General features: G+C 36.9%; 1 pseudogene; it reads right to left on the minus strand.

Moving 5' to 3' along the window:
- Positions 1 to 12,895: 12,895 nt before the first annotated feature.
- Positions 12,896 to 13,835, minus strand: LOC132418017 (14-3-3 protein epsilon-like; annotated as a pseudogene).
- Between the last annotated feature and the right edge of the window lie 3,086 nt (positions 13,836 to 16,921).

Genomic DNA, 16,921 nt, shown 5'->3' on the forward strand with positions numbered 1-16,921 from the left:
ATTAGCAAATATTTTCTCCCATTCTGAGGGTTGTCTTTTCATCTTGTTTATGCTTTCCTTTGCTCTGCAAAAGCTTTGAAGTTTCATTAGGTCCCATTTCTTTATTTTTGTTTTTATTTCCATTTCTCTAGGAGGTGGATCAAAAAGGATCTTGCTGTGATTTATGTCATAGAGTGTTCTGCCTATGTTTTCCTCTAAGAGTTTTATAGTGTCTGGTCTTACTTTTAGGTCTTTAATCCATTTTGAGTTTATGCTGTCTACAGGAGACCCACTTCAGACTTAGGGACACATACAGACTGAAAGTGAGGGGATGGAAAAAGATATTCTATGCAAATGGAAATCAAAAGGAAGCTGGAGTAGCAATTCTCATATCAGAAAAAATAGACTTTAAAATAAAGACTATTACAAGAGACAAAGAAGGACACTACATAATGATCAAGGGATCAATTCAAGAAGAAGATATAACAATTGCAAATATTTATACACCCAACATAGGAGCACCTCAATACATAAGGCAAATGCTAACAGCCATAAAAGGGGAAATCGACAGTAATACAATAATAGTAGGGGACTTTAACACCCCACTTTCACCAATGGACAGATCATCCAAAATGAAAATAAAGAAGGAAACACAAGCTTTAAATGAGACATTAAACAAGATGGACTTAATTGATATTTATAGGACATTCCAACCAAAAACAACAGAATACACTTTCTTCTCAAGTGCACATGGAACATTCTCCAGGATAGACCATATCTTGGGTCACAAATGAAGCCCTGATAAATTTTAGAAAATTGAAATCATATTAAGTATCATTTCCGAACACAATGCTATGAGACTAGATATCAATTACAGGAAAAAAAATGTAAAACATACAAACACATGGAGGCTAAACAATACCCTACTAAATAACCAAGAGATCACTGAAGAAATGAGAAGAAATAAAAAATTACCTAGAAACAAATGACAATGAAAACACGACGACCCAAAACCTATAGGATTCATCAAAAGCAGTTCTAAGAGGGAAGTTTATAGCAATACAATCGTACCTCAAGAAACAAGAAACATCTCAAATAAACAACCTAACCTTGCACCTAAAGCAATTAGAGAAAGAAGAACAAAATAACCCCAAAGTTAGCAGAAGGAAAGAAATCATAAAGATCTTATCAGAAATAAATGAAAAAGAAATGAAGGAAACAATAGCAAAGATAAATAAAACTAAAAGGTGGTTCTTTAAGAAGATACAGAAAATTGATAAACCATTAGCCAAACTGATCAAGAAAAAAAGTGAGAAGACTCAAATCAACAGAATTAGAAATGAAGAAGTAACAACTGACACTGCAGAAATACAAAAGATCGTGAGGGATTACTATAAGCAACTATATGCCAGTAAAATGGACAACCGGGAAGAAATGGACAAATTCTTAGAAATGTACAACCTGCCAAGACTGAATCAGGAAGAAATAGAAAATATGAACAGACCAATCACAAGCACTGAAATTGAAACTGTGATTAAAAATCTTCCAACAAACAAAAGCCCAGGACCAGATGGCTTTAGTTAATTTTTATATAAGGTATGAAGTTTAGGTTGAGTTTTTCTTTTTCTTCTTAACTTATGAATATCCAGTTGTTGAAATGACTGTCTATCCTTCCTTCTTTGAATTGTTTTTTCACCTTTATCAAAACTCAGCCATATTAGTGTGGGTCTATTCTGGAGTCTATTATGTTCCATTGGTCTATGTGTCTGTCTGCTAATACCATACTATCTTGATTACTGTGGCTATATGGTGTCTTAAAATCAGGTAGTGTGATTCCTCCAACCTTATTCTTCCTTTTCAAAATTGTTTTATGTATTCTACGTCCTCTGTTTTTCCATATAAAATTTAAAACAAGCTTGTTTATATCTAGAAACACTCATGTTGATATTTACATGAGGATTGCATTAAACCTGTAGATCAATTGGGGAAGAAGTGACATTTTTGCTACTTTGAGTTTTCTAATCCATGAACACATTATGCCTCTCCATTTATTTCAGTCTTTTATTACTTTCTTCATTTTGTAGTTTTCAGCATATAGATCATGTACATGATTTGTTAAACATATGCCTAAATATTTCAGTTTGGTGATACTGTAAATGGCGTTTTATTTTAAGTTTTGATTTCCATTGCTAAATTTTGATTTGTTCATTGCTAATATTTAAAAACATGATTTATTTTTATTTGATGATCATGTATCTGTGATAACATTAAATTCCTTTGTTAATTCTAGAAGATTTAAAAAATATATTGATTCTTTGGGGTTTTCTACATAGATAATCATGCAACATGACTCTATTTCTGGTACTAGTTTTGCACTATAACTTTGTGAATAAGGGACCCACCATAATGTTTTTCTCTTTTTTACAGGCTGTTCAAAGCTTTTTAAATGTTTCTTTCTTCTTTAATTCTATGGCCCCAAATCAAGTAATAACATCAGATAAGGCTTTGCATCTCTAACACTCTATTCCTAAATTGGAAATTCTATCTCTTTTTCCTCCTTCATTCTGCTGATTGTAACATCAAAGGTTATACTGATGCCATCTGCACATCTCTGCAGAAAAGGATTTTTGAAGCATTAAAGTTTGGAGATAAGAACCTCATAATAAAAATAGCCACAGAAGCAAATCTTTCTCTCTTGTGAAAAATATAACAAATAACTACAAGTTTCTTTCCAAATATAAAAATGTGCTTTTTAATTTAACCATTAGATTTTATTATATCCATGAATATAGAAGACTTTCTTCAGGTTCACACTTCTCCAAAATGTTCTACATCCAACAGCAGAAATCATATTTATTCTCAGACATTCTCATTAGATGTCTTCTTTGAAGAGGAAATTCATGCAAATAGTTGTCTCTTCCATACATCTAAAACTGCCACCATTTACCCACCCAAACTTCCTTATCATAAGTCAGCTGTACTTGCTAGACAATTAAGTATTGTACATGGGGAGTTGCGTTCAAATTTATTGCATTTGTTTACATTTGATTTCTTTGTTGGGAGGCATTATCCCCTTGGAGGGCATCAGAATTCTAGAAGGTGAATTTGGGCATACTGGCCCAAAAAGCTGCCCATTGATAACCACCATTCCTTAGCTGAGAATTACTAGATAACATTTTCTATGTTTGTTAGCAAGAGTATTTTAACCTAATGAGTATGGTTGTTGAAGGCCTTTCTTTCCCAACTGGATTAGTGCCATATTTAAAAATCCCACAGGGAGATCTACTATTAGTTGTCTCTTCTGTGTCTTTGTTGAGCTACTCTTATGAACTTCCTGATGCCAAGATGTGATAAGCATTAGTCTTGAAAATCCCTGTACAGAAGAGCAAGTAAGCACTCTTTCTCAATCTATGATGTGTACCTAAGTCAAACGAACTGAAAAAGTACTGAAAAACTATGTTTATTATTTTAAAAATAACTAAATTCTATGCAGTGCTAATTTTAAGAAACTTTCGCTGACAAAAATCTTATTGTCTCAATTCAGTTAGCTCCATTAACTCAGGTGACTCTGAGATAAAGTCAATGTCAACAACAAACTCAAGTAGATAGAACTGATATTAAATAAGACGATTTTGAAATAAAAACTGGTCTTTAGACAAGTAAAGTTGATATATGTTTGATGTCAAAATAGGACTTTTTTTGGGGAGACAGATATTTTGTTCAGAAGTTAAACCTTACTAAAGACAATGCAATAAAACTGAGTTAATTGAATTTTTAAAAATTCATGATATAGCTCACAGAAGTAACAGCCTAATTTCTGGCTGATTCCTATTTACACTGGGTGCTACACTTTTAAAATGAGCATTATTATTGTTATTTGCCTCCCTTCAATCTTGATGACCTGGGACAAAGTCCTAAGTTCCCTGACCAAGTTCCAGCTTTACTTACAAATCATAATATACATATGTTAAATAAAACTCAACTAACCAATATCCTCAAGTTACCAAATGTCTTATCTGCACTTCACCAGAAAAGAACAGATCAGAGTTTTAATTTTTAAAATGGAAAAAAAGAAAATTAATCCAGGGTAGTCAACCTAGGGTCAGCATACATTCACCCCAATTTCATAAATCTACTGCCTCTACATATAATATTCTGAATAATGAGAATGGATCTTCAATCAAGATGATAGCCTTTATACCTTCCTGAATTGTAAAATCAGGTAATTTGGCACAGTCCTTGGGTCATGGGGAAGAGGGCAAGACTGTGCTACTCAAATATTAAAATAAAATGGGTGGGGGAGCAGTCTCTACATGAGAAATCTCTATATCTTTTGCTTAATTTTGCTATGCACCTAAAACTCCTCTAAAAAAATCGTCTATTTAATAAATAAATAAATGTCACCCTCTGCTAATCTTCAGCTACCCTGAAATTCAAATAACTAGAATCCAACAACCCCAAGTATGCATCAGTTAAATATGGCTTTTCTTTTTCCTATGTATTTCAAGTCAAAATGATAGATTACCAGCCCTCTGTACTTTAGGTATGAGCCCTACATCAACTGAGGCTGAGAGAGAATTCTATTGAATGCTCATGAAGCTGTATATCATTTGGCAGTGATAAATACATTTGGCTGACAGTAATAGAGACTCATCAACACTTGGATATTGAGTGAGTTTCATTCATCCGACACTCATATGAGGAACAGTTTCTAAAATACTTTTTCATGTGTTTATGCTTCTCTGCCAGCAAAGAAAAAGTATTCTGAGTATTTTGGGCTACCTTATCAGTAGGTACAGAAAACTCTCCTGTTTTCCAAATTTAGGAGTGAGTTTTGATGTCTCAGTTCTGATATTCCCTTCCTGCCCCCAATAGATAATTATGTCTTCTATTTCTTTGCCTTGCTTCTGCAGTAGGCTGGGAAGACCCTCCTTAATAAAAAGTGTATTAGTTAATGTCAATACAGGCTTTCAGACTTGTAACATTTGAAAAATTGAAAACTCAAAAGACATGAAAAAGGAGAGAGCTTTAGTAAAAACAAGGAGAATGGTAAGAAACTATATATCTATTGGAGAAACATATATCCTAGCCTGTAGGTATAAGTAGGGTAGTCTATATTTCTATAGTTGGGAAAGCTTAAGATATAAAATGATCTATATTTTCCTTCCATGAAATATTATAATGAACAAAATATTTGCCATATAATAAGTTTTAAGAATGGTAGTCAGGAGGCTAATTTTTGTTAAAATGTTGTTCCAATCCTAGAGCCAGGCTAATTTCCATGGCAGCAATGCTATAAAGAGAGTTAAGACTGTTTCAAAGCAATATATTAGGCTAAAAGAATATGCTAGATTAAAAGAACCAAACAGATAACCGTGAAGAAAATTAGAAATAATTTAAAAGAAGTCTTTTTTTATCAGAAAGCTTATGAATGTGTAGTGAAATAAAAAGAAAAGCATCTATATCTTTTTCAGGCAGTCTAAAGGAATATAGCCCAACAGAGGTTACTGGCAGATGTTTGTCTCCACTCATTAATCTGGACAAAAACAGGTTTTAGCAATTGAATTCTATCTGTGCTTTCCATAATCCTGCAAACAAACACATTTCAAAGTACTGTACTTATATTGCGGTTCCAGGGTTGTTGAAGAGAAAATATGCCTGGCATCCTTTGGAATTGGCATACGCAATGTTTTTCAAAACAGACTAAATCCCTGGCATCTTTCCTAAGCTTATTAAAATGTTGTATTTGCCTTCCAAGTGTCACTTTTTAACCAGAACACTCTCATAAATTTACCCTAAGTCTATGACAGCTCCCATGTTTTAAGAGAGCCAGAATTTTGTTTTGTACATATAACAAGGGAATAAATGGCCCCTCGATGAATAATTTTCATTTTTGCAGGATGAAGTTATCAAGCAGAAAGCTTCATTAGACTTGCTGCCATTGTTTTAGAGATGAAAAAAAGAAATAATTTTCAAGGTGATATGCCTAACTAACACTGAACTACCACAGTAGTACACATTAACTTCAGATGAGGGGCCATAGAGTTTAAAATCCATTCCAAAAAATTAGAAAAAAATAGTCTGTTCTAAGTGAATTGTTTTAATGAAGCTTAGTTATGTTACAAACATATGATAAGAATACAAAATGAACTGATAGAATACTTCTCAGCTAAATAAATGAAATATGAAGTCAAGCCTGTTAAAATGCCTGCATCTGCAGAAAAGGATTGCAGTTACACTAAAGATATTCCATATGGTGGAGAGAGATGGGGTGGGTGAGAGAGAGAAAGAGGGAGGGAGGGAGAGAACACAACTAGATAACTAGATGTGCAGTTGTGGACTGCATTTGATCTACAGGGTAATGATGCATGGAATACTGGGTTCTTTATAATGGAAGTTTTCTGTATACCTATGATATTAGCAATAGCAGTGAGGTTGAATTTCTCCTTTACATTAGCAAAAAAGATAACATCAGATGCTCTCAGAATTGCCCTTTATACTCCTTTTCAAAGAACCCCTGAAGGTTTCCTGGCTGCAAGAAAGTATCATTTTTAGGGGAAAAAAAATACATCCCCTGCATAAGAAAGAAGAAACACATCCCTTTACCACTCCTTACGACTGTGAAATAAAGTTTTCTTGGAGTGAGACTAGAGGTGGTGCCTTTTGTTACTCTTTTCCATTACCATTTTTCACTATCCTCATGCTGTCAAATAAATGTATATGAGATACTTTTCCTTCATTTCTTTTTCATTTATTTCTGATCTGATTTTTATGATTTCTTTCCTTCTGCTACCTTTGGGGTTTTTTTGTTCTTCTTTCTCTAATTGCTTTAGGTGCAAGGTTAGGTTGTTTATTCGAGATGTTTCCTGTTTCTTAAGGTAGGATTGTATTGCTATAAACATCCCTCTTAGACCTGCTTTTGCTGCATCCCATAGGTTTTGGTTTGTCGTGTCTCCATTGTCATTTGTTTCTAGGTATTTTTTGATTTCCTTTTCAATAAATGGTGCTGGGAAAACTGGACAGGTACATGTAAAAGTTTGAGATTAGATCACTCCCTAATACTGTACAAAAAGTAAGCTCAAAATGGATTAAAGACCTAAATGTAAGGCCAGAAACTATCAAACTCTTAGAGGAAAACATAGGCGGAACACTCCTTGACATAAATCACAGCAAGATCCTTTTTGACCCACCTCCTAGAGAAATGGAAATAAAAACAAAAATAAATGGGACCTAATGAAACTTCAAAGCTTTTGCACAGCAAAGGTAACCATAAACAAAACCAAAAGACAACCCTCAGAATGGGAGAAAATATTTGCAAATGAAGCAACTGACAAAGGATTAATCTCCAAAATTTATAAGCAGCTCAATAACAAAAAAACCAAACAACCCAATCAAAAAATGGGCAGAAGACCTAAATAGACATTTCTCCAAAGAAGATATACAGACTGCCAACAAACACATGAAAGAATGCTCAACATCATTAATCATTAGAGAAATGCAAATCAAAACTACAATAAGATATCATCTCACACCAGTCAGAATGGCCATCATCAAAAAATCTAGAAACAATAAATGCTGGAGAGGGTGTGGAGAAAAGGGAACACTCTTGCACTGCTGGTGGGAATGTGAATTGGTACAGCCACTATGGAGAACAGTGTGGAGGTTCCTTAAAAGACTACAAATAGAACTACCATATGACCCAGAAATCCCACTACTGGGCATACACCCTGAGAAAACCATAATTCAAAAAGAGTCATGTACCTAAATGTTCACTGCAGCTCTATTTACCATAGCCAGGACATGGAAGCAACCTAAGTGTCCATCAACAGATGAATGGATAAAGAAGATATGGCACATATATACAATAGAATATTACTCAGCCATAAAAAGAAATGAAATTGAGATATTTGTAGTGAGGTGGATGGACCTAGAGTCTGTCATACAGAGTGAAGTAAGTCAGAAAGAGGAAAACAAATACCATATGCTAACACATATATATGGAACCTAAGAAAAAAAATGTCATGAAGAACCTAGGGGTAAGATGGAAATAAAGATGCAGACCTACTAGAGAATGGACTTGAGGAAATGGGGAGGGGGAAGGGTAAGCTGTGACAAAGTGAGAGAATGGCATGGACGTATATACACTATCAAATGTAAAATAGATTGCTAGTGGGAAGCAGCCGCATAGCACAGGGAGATCAGCTCGGTGCTTTGTGACCACCTAGAGGGGTGGAATAGAGAGGGTAGGAGGGAGAGAGATGCAAGAGGGAAGAGATATGGGAACATATGTATATGTATAATTGATTCACTTTGTTATGAAGCAGAAACTAACACACCATTGTAAAGCAATTATACTCCAATAAAGATGTTAAAAAAGAAAAGAAAAAACTCAATTTGCCTCCGTTTCAAAGAGGGGATCTGCCTTGAGAGTCTCCAGGCATCCAGAGATAGGTAGGCTATCTCAGTATGAAAATGCTTTCAATAAGAACTTTACTTCCTCTACAATTTGGCCTCTAGTCAACCTTGTAAAAATGTATTATGTAGAAAATATTATTTAATTAAAACTCATCAAGTAATGCTCTGTGTGAAGTCAGATAGTTTTCAATTCAATAGCCACCTACTAATGGCTGTGATAAAATTGTAAGATATACAGGGTAAAAAACCATAGGGTTCTTAATCTCCAGGAACTCACATATCTTATAATCCTCTCTTAGTATTGCTCATTTATAGGCACTTATATCTTCATCCTGCAGGATCTGGAATCAACCCTGACCAAGGCAAACTGTACATAAGGAGAAATATCTCTATCACTGAGTGAGATTTTGAATTAGTCCTGCTGCTTTAAGTCAAATATCTAATATCCCTAAACTTTCCTTTTAAACCATATGTGTCCAATTTGTGCTACTGAACAAGTCTTGGTTTCTGATTATTCATTTGTTCATTGGAAGTGAAGTCTTGTTTGGACCCTAAATACTAGATAATAGAGCATGTTTGGGGCCTTGAAAAACTTTCTACATGTTGCTAATTACCTTTCTCTATATTTCCTCCATCTTCAAAGTTCTTACTCAAAATTGAATATACCACCTACAGACATACCTTACTACAATAAATCTGAAATTGTCAATCACCACTTTCTGAAGCCTCTTGTTTCTATAACCTTACACACCAGATCTGATTCCCTAGGACTCCACTGACAGCCAAGTTCAAGCACGGCTTAACCACATTTGATTGAATGTTCTAATTTAAACTATTGATTGTCCCTCTCAGGAATTAGTCTTATGGTTTTGTCAGCAAATCATCCCCATTTTACTTGACTACCTATGCTTCCACCATTAGCTTTGAAGTCAAACCTAACTGGGTTATCACAGTCACCTTAATAGTTATCTTCCTATTCTTTTTTTTTTTTTTTCCGGTACGCGGGCCTTTCACTGTTGTGGCCTCTCCCGTTGCGGAGCACAGGCTCCGGACGCGCAGGCTCAGCGGCCATGGCTCACGGGCCCAGCCACTCCACGGCATGTGGGATCTTCCCGGACCGGGGCACAACCCGCGTCCCCTGCATCGGCAGGCGGACTCTCAACCACTGCACCACCAGGGAAGCCCTATCTTCCTATTCTTAATCACAATATGTACACAAATTTTCTACTATGCCCTATCACTCTTGCAATCCAAAAGTGTACATGTTTTTTTTCTTCACATCTTCTAAACAGAAGATTAATTTATAACCACCTGATATTTTTAAGAAATATCTACAATGAATGTACTGATATCTTAAAGAAAGTAACAAGAAAGGAAGGAAGGGAAATAGGAAGGGAGGGAGGGAGGGAGAGATAGAGAAGGAGGGAGGAAAGGAGGAAGAAAGGAAGGAAGAAAAGTTGAAAGTAACCACAGTGAGAAACTCAGTATTTTGGCTTGTTGGCTTGGACCTCCAAGTATAATTCAAACAAAACATAAAATCCTACAATATGTGACACTAACGTGAAAATTTCTCCCTTGATGCAAACCCTCTTTGGTATTTTTCAGCTGGAAATAAAAAGCACACTACTCTCTAACTATGTAAGGAACATACTTATGATGCTATGTAAGACACCATTAATGCAGAAATAAAATTTTTTAATGTTAAAAATTTATATTTGTGATTTACATTAATATCCATAGCATAATACATGGCATTGTTTGTTCTTATGATTAAAGAACTTATCTTAAAAACACTGCCCTAGATGGCACAGGAGAAAATGCTAGCACAAGTAGGAACACAAAACATAAAGGTGTAAATTGCATTCAAAAATCAAGTCTAGAAAAAGAGGTTAGAAAACAAATCTCATATTTCTCTTTAAGATCTGAATTGAAGTGTAATTATAAGATAATGAAAGTTATTTTCTTGTGTGATACATCAACTGGCTCTGACAGCAGCTCCCAAAATTAAAATCCACCCAGATTTGCAGCAATGTCAATAATGCTAGAGTATGTGTATGGTCTTACAAGGTAACTGTGTGGAAACATATTTTTTAGTTATGTTTCAATTATATTGGTTTACTAAACATCACCCCATAAACCATTAAATGATGTAAACAAAGACACAATGTATACATGGACAAGAATATAAGCTCCTACTCTCATGTGAAATTGTAAAAATATCAATTTCAAAATCATGTAAAAATTAGGAAAGTTTCACAAGAAAAATACATTGAGACTAAATAATTCATATTCTGTTATATTTTACACCTTTAGTTCTCCTTCTTAGAACTACTTAGTGTAAACTAAAGTAAAGATGGTTTATAAAAGTAAGATTCAAAGATTCTAAGGTGGTAGCCAAGAAACCTTCACTTTGTTTATGGACAAAAGACTAATTATGACTGTAAAATAACCAAAGTAGAGAGTAGGGTACATTTCAAGGAAGAAATTGATTTTAAGTTCAGGTTCATAATATCTCTCCTTCCCAAAGGGAGCTTAAAAAGGGTAAGAAAGATTAAAGTATCATTGAAATTAAGACAATATCTCAATCGCATAACACAACTCTGAGGAATATCATCCAGATATAAAACATTTTGAATGAAATTAAAAGAATATACTAAGAATCAACTACAGAGAGGCCAATATAATTTGTTAGGATATAAGCAGAAGAAAGTGTGAAAAAAACTCTATTTTTCAAACTGAATGGACAACTGACAGTATTATGTTGGCCAGGGAAACAAATTGAGGAAATATAATAGTAATGTTAAAATGCAATTAAAGTAGAAAATTGCCTATTTTTTTTTTTACTAGTAAAAACTAAGCTACTAGAATGGAAGACAGGAGCAAATACATAACAGATAATGCATTATGGGACAAAGAAGAAAACCCATTAAGAAAAAAAAGGATATTCATAAAATGGGGATTCAAGACTCTAGATAATTGATATGACTGATGAAAGAAAACATATATAGCAATAACAACAAAAATATTCACAAGTCTAAAAGAAGAAAATCTTCCAAAAATGACAGAAGTCCTGAGTCTGCAAAGCAAAAGGCTTCACTGTCAAAAAAAATTTATAATGGCAAAAAAATCCAGATATTCCTCATTATATAACTTTTGAGATGGAGAAGGAATATTATACCTACCCAGATATAAGGTTACTTGCTGTAGCATTAAGATATTTTTGGCTACAAGGAATATATAGTTTAAAGTGGTTTAAAAATAGGTGTTTCAATTCTTGTTGGTTTTTCATTTGTTTTTGTTTTTATTTTACTTACATTACAAGAAATCTGAAAGAGGCTGTTTCCCAGTTGGTACAGTGGCTTAATGATATCCACAAGGATATGGGCCCTTTGTATCCTTTCACATGACCATCCGCAGCAGTAAGACTTTTGTCTTCAGTTTTGTTCTCTCATGGTCACTTAGCTATTGCATCATCCCTCATCGTGTCCTCATACAACCACACCCAAAAGCAGGAATAGAGAGTAGATACTGTCTCCTCATTTGTCTTATTTATTTGACTAGAGATTTTATTTTAGAAATACAGAGGATCGTGGTGCAATAATATTTGACATTTTAAATTAAGTTTTGCTTCATTTAAGTTTAATATTAATTCCATGCTGTGTTTCAGTAAGAACAATACAGATTTTTTGTATCTGTGGATCCAGTCAGACATCCAGTAGTACAAATTAACTTCAAGGCACACAAACTGAACAAAAGAAGTTAAGCGATTGAATGGCTGAGGAACTTATTTCCCCAGGGGAAGAGGGAAGAAGAAGAAACAAAGAATATAACAGGCATGCAGCCTTTTCCATACCACCTTCGATGCTAACCTGCTTCAGAGGGAGAGTAAAAGCAGGCAATGAGCAGCCACAGATCGTTGGACTGTCACGAGCATCATGCTTTTCAGCAACATTTCAGCAGAGTTTGAAGCACTTTTTTACAGTAAGACCATTACAACAAACTCTCCAAAGACCTTTAACCACCTCAAGCTAACACCCAATTAGTTCTAAACATCAGTATAAAATTCAATTTAAACAACCAGAAAAAGGAAAAATGATACCACTTATGCCTCTAGAATGTGATTAACCTCTCTCTTAGATGTTTGCATCACCTAGAAGTCTAATTGCTTTTGAATGTAATTTCCATTTCTAATGGTGATCCTGCCACATCTGGCAGGAGATGATACAGTAGTGCTGAAAAAGCCTGTATGTAGTCCTATTAGTGTCTTAAAGAACCGAAAAACTGGAACCAGTAAAATGCACAGAAATTCACTCTTGCCTTTAAGAACATTTGAAAACTGTTTTTTTTTTAAAAAAAAAAAAAACAGGGCAGAACCTAAATTCTGAAACCAAATGTAGAAGTCAGATTTGGTGGTTCTCACTGACCATGAGGAATTTCCTACGTGGTGGGATGGGAAAGAATAGGGTGGCTAGGGATGGTTTTTCTTGTTGGCTTTTAGGTCTCACTGATTTTCATCTTCCACATCCTGCAAAAATTCTTTATTCTTCTCTTCACCATCACCCTGCATGTCTGAATTCAATAGTGTCAGATTATCGCATAACAACTGCATGATGTGTAGAGTCCTTATAGCTTTCTTCGCTCAGCATATCCAGCTCTGCAGTTGCATCGAGAGTTGATTTTGCCAACCTGCAGGCATGCTCAGGGAAATTAAGAATTTCATAGTAGGAAAAAAGAAGCATATTCACAGATATAGAGAACAAACCAGTGGTTACCAGTGGAGGGGGTTGGGGGAGTGGGAGATACAAACTATTGAGTGTAAGATAGGCAAAGGGTGTATTATACAACACGGTGAATAGAGCCAACATTTTGTAATGACTGTAAATGGAAAGTAATCTTTAAAATTTGTATAAAAATAAAATAATTTCATAGTAAAATTGAGAGCAAGCCCTAAGTAAATGGGATGCATTGGTGGAAGTTCTGTCATTGCAATATCATTAGCAGCTTTAAAGCTACTAGGCTGTTCTTTGCAGCCTCCTTCCTGTGGCAAATTCAGCCAGATACCTGTGATAGTTCCTTTTCATTTTGTAATAGAAAACCTTGGACTCGCCAGTGTTAGCTGCTAGAATGAGGTGTTTGTCTGGTATATCCAAACTGTAACAACAGATTAACCTTACCTCAATCTAGACCATTTGCCAATATTCCTAGATGATTTTTAGTTTGTTTACTCCTTCTTAGTTTCTTCTTTCTGTTTAATGCTGCTGATTATTCTCCAGGAGGCTCTTCTAGCTTCAATCACAATTTTATATACAACAGATAGAAAATTTATTTCTTCAACTGTCAGCTCCACATCTATCCCTGCTACTTTCTTCATTAATTCTATCCTATCATTCAGCCTCCTTGGCCAGATTCCTGGTGTATACTAGATTCTCCTGATCATGCATAGTGCAACAGCTACAGTGGGGCCTGTGCAACAGATGGAAGTGGATAGGATCTCTCTCTCAGCCTCCTGCTCTGCATCCAGGCAGCCCAATTATCTCTTTTATTAGTGAGGAAACTCTTTCTTAGAACACTCCAGCAAAATTCTCCTTACATCTCTTCACTTCAGCAAGGCCATATTACTACACTCTAGCTATAAGGGAGACTGGGGAAGTGATTTTCTACATTTCCATGCTCTATAATCAAAGATGGGACTCTGACAACAAGTAAGCAGTGAAAGGGGATTGGCTAATGGGTAGGTGACTCAAAGTGTCTACTATAGTCATTTACCAAGGGAAAAAAGTGATTGAGCTATCTTAGATTTTCAACATCACCAGATGCCAAATATAGAAATAATGTCAGATGAATTTTTATAAATGATATATATACATATGTATACATATATACATATACATGTAAAATATACATATACATACACAATATACATATATGTACATAAAACTACACAAATCATAAATGTATGTAATTTAATGAATTTTCACACAATGAATATACTTAATGAAATCTGCATCCAGATCTTAGTTGTGACCAATCTACTGAAAAGCCTCCTGAAGGGGGGCTTCTGGGAAGATGGCGGAAGAGTAAGACACGGAGATCACCTTCCTCCCCACAGATACACCAGAAACACATCTACACGTGGAACAACTCCTACAGAACACCTACTGAACGCTGGCAGAAGACCTCAGACCTCCCAAAAGGCAAGAAACTCCCCACGTACCTGGGTAGGGCAAAAGAAAAAAGAATAAACAGAGGCAAAAGGATAGGGACGGGACCTGCACCAGTGGGAGGGAGCTGTGAAGGAGGAAAGGTTTCCACACACTAGGAAGCCCCTTCGCGGGCGGAGACTGTGGGTGGCAGAGGGGGAAGCTTCAGAGCCGCGGAGGAGAGCACAGCAACAGGGGTGCGGAGGGCAAAGTGGAGAGATTCCCACACAGAGGATCAGGGCCGACTGGCACTCATCAGCCCGAGAGGCTTGTCTGCTCACCCGCCGGGGCGGGCCCAGCTGGGAGTTGAGGCTCGGGCTTCAGTCGGAGCGCAGGGAGAGGATTGGTGTTGGCGGCGTGAACACAGCCTGCAGGGGGTTAGTGTGCCACGTCTAGCCGGGAGGGAGTCCGGGAAAACGTCTGGAGCTGCCGAAGAGTCAAGAGACTTTTTCTTCCCTGTTTCCTGGGGCACGAGGAGAGGGGATTAAGAGCGCTGCTTAAAGGAGCTCCAGAGACGGGCGCAAGCCGCGGCTAAAAGCGTGGATCCCAGAGATGGGCATGAGACGCTAAGGCTGCTGTTGCCGCCACCAAGAAGCCTGTGTGCGAGCACAGGTCACTATCCACACCCCCCTTCCAGGGAGCCTGTGCAGCCCGCCACTGCCAGGGTCCCAGGATGCAGGGACAACTCCCCCGGGAGAACGCACGGCACGCCTCAGGCTGGTGCAACGTCACGCCAGCCTCTGCCACTGCAGGCTTGCCCCGCACTCCGTGCCCCTCCCTCCCCACGTCCTGAGTGAGCCACAGCTTCCGAATGAGCGGCTCCTTTAACCCCATCCTGTCTGAGCGAAGAACGGACGCCCTCCGGCGACCTACACGCAGAGGCGGGGCCAAGTCCAAAGCTGAGCCCCTGGGAGCTGTGAGAACAAAGAAGAGAAAGGGAAATCTCTCCCAGCAGCCTCAGAAGCAGCGGATTAAAGCTCCACAATCAACTTGATGTACCCTGCATCTGTGTAATACATGAATAGACAATGAATCATCCCAAATTAAGAAGGTGGACTTTGAGAGCAAGACTTATGATTTTTTTCCCCTTTTCCTCTTTTTGTGAGTGTGTATGTGTATGCTTCTGTGTGAGATTTTGGCTGTATAGCTTTGCTTCCACCATTTGTCCTAGGGTTCGATCCGTCTGGTTTTTTTCTGTTGTTTAATTTTTTTCTTAATAATTATTCTTTATTTTAATAACTTTATTTTCTTTTACTTTATCTTTTTTCTTTCTTTCTTTCCTTCCTTCCCTCCTTTAAACAATGAATCATCCCAAATTGAGGAGGTGGACTTTGAGAGCAAGATTTATGATTTTTTCCCCTTATCCTCTTTTTGTGAGTGTGTATGTGTATGCTTCTGTGTGAGATTTTGTCTATATAGCTTTTCTTCCACAATTTGTTCTAGGGTTCTATCCATCTGTTTTTTAAAAAAAATTTTTTCTTTTTTTTCTCTTAATAATTACTTTTTATTTTAATAACTTTATTATATTTTATCTTTAATTTATTTTACCTTATGTTCTTTCTTTCTTTTCTCCTTCCTTCCCTCCTTCCTCCCTCCCTCCCTCCCTCCCTCCCTTCACCTTTCTTTTTTTTTCTTTCTTTCTTTCTACTTCTACTAATTCTTTCCTTCTACTTTTTCTCTCTTTTATTCTGAGCCATGTGGATGAAAGGCTCTTGGTGTTGCAGCCAGGAGTCAGTGCTGTGCCTCTGAGGTGGGAGAGCCAACTTCAGGACAGTGGTCCACAAGAGACCTCCCAGCTCCACATAATATCAAACGGCGAAAATCTCCCAGAGATCTCCATCTTAACACCAGCGCCCAGCTTCACTCAACGACCAGCAAGCTACAGTGCTGGACATCCTATGCCAAACAACTAGCAAGACAGGAACACAACCCCGCCCATTAGCAGAGAGGCTGCCTAAAACCATAATAAGTCACAGACACCCCAAAACACACCTCCAGACGTGGACCTGCCACCGAAAAGACAAGATCCAGACTCATCCACCAGAACACAGGCACTAGTTCCCTCCACCAGGAAGCCTACACAACCCACTGATCCATCCTTAGCCACTGGCGACAGACACCAAAAACAACGGGAACTACAAACCTGCTGCCTGCAAAAAGGAGACCACAAACACAGTAAGATAAGCAAAATGAGAAGACAGAAAACCACACAACAGATGAAGGAGCAAGATAAAAACCCACCAGATGTAACAAATGAAGAGGAAATAGGCAGTCTACCTGAAAAAGAATTCAGAATAATGATAGTAAAGATGATCCAAAATCTTGGA

The sequence above is a fragment of the Delphinus delphis genome, chromosome X (assembly GCF_949987515.2).
Source record: "Delphinus delphis chromosome X, mDelDel1.2, whole genome shotgun sequence".
NCBI lineage: Eukaryota > Metazoa > Chordata > Mammalia > Artiodactyla > Delphinidae > Delphinus > Delphinus delphis.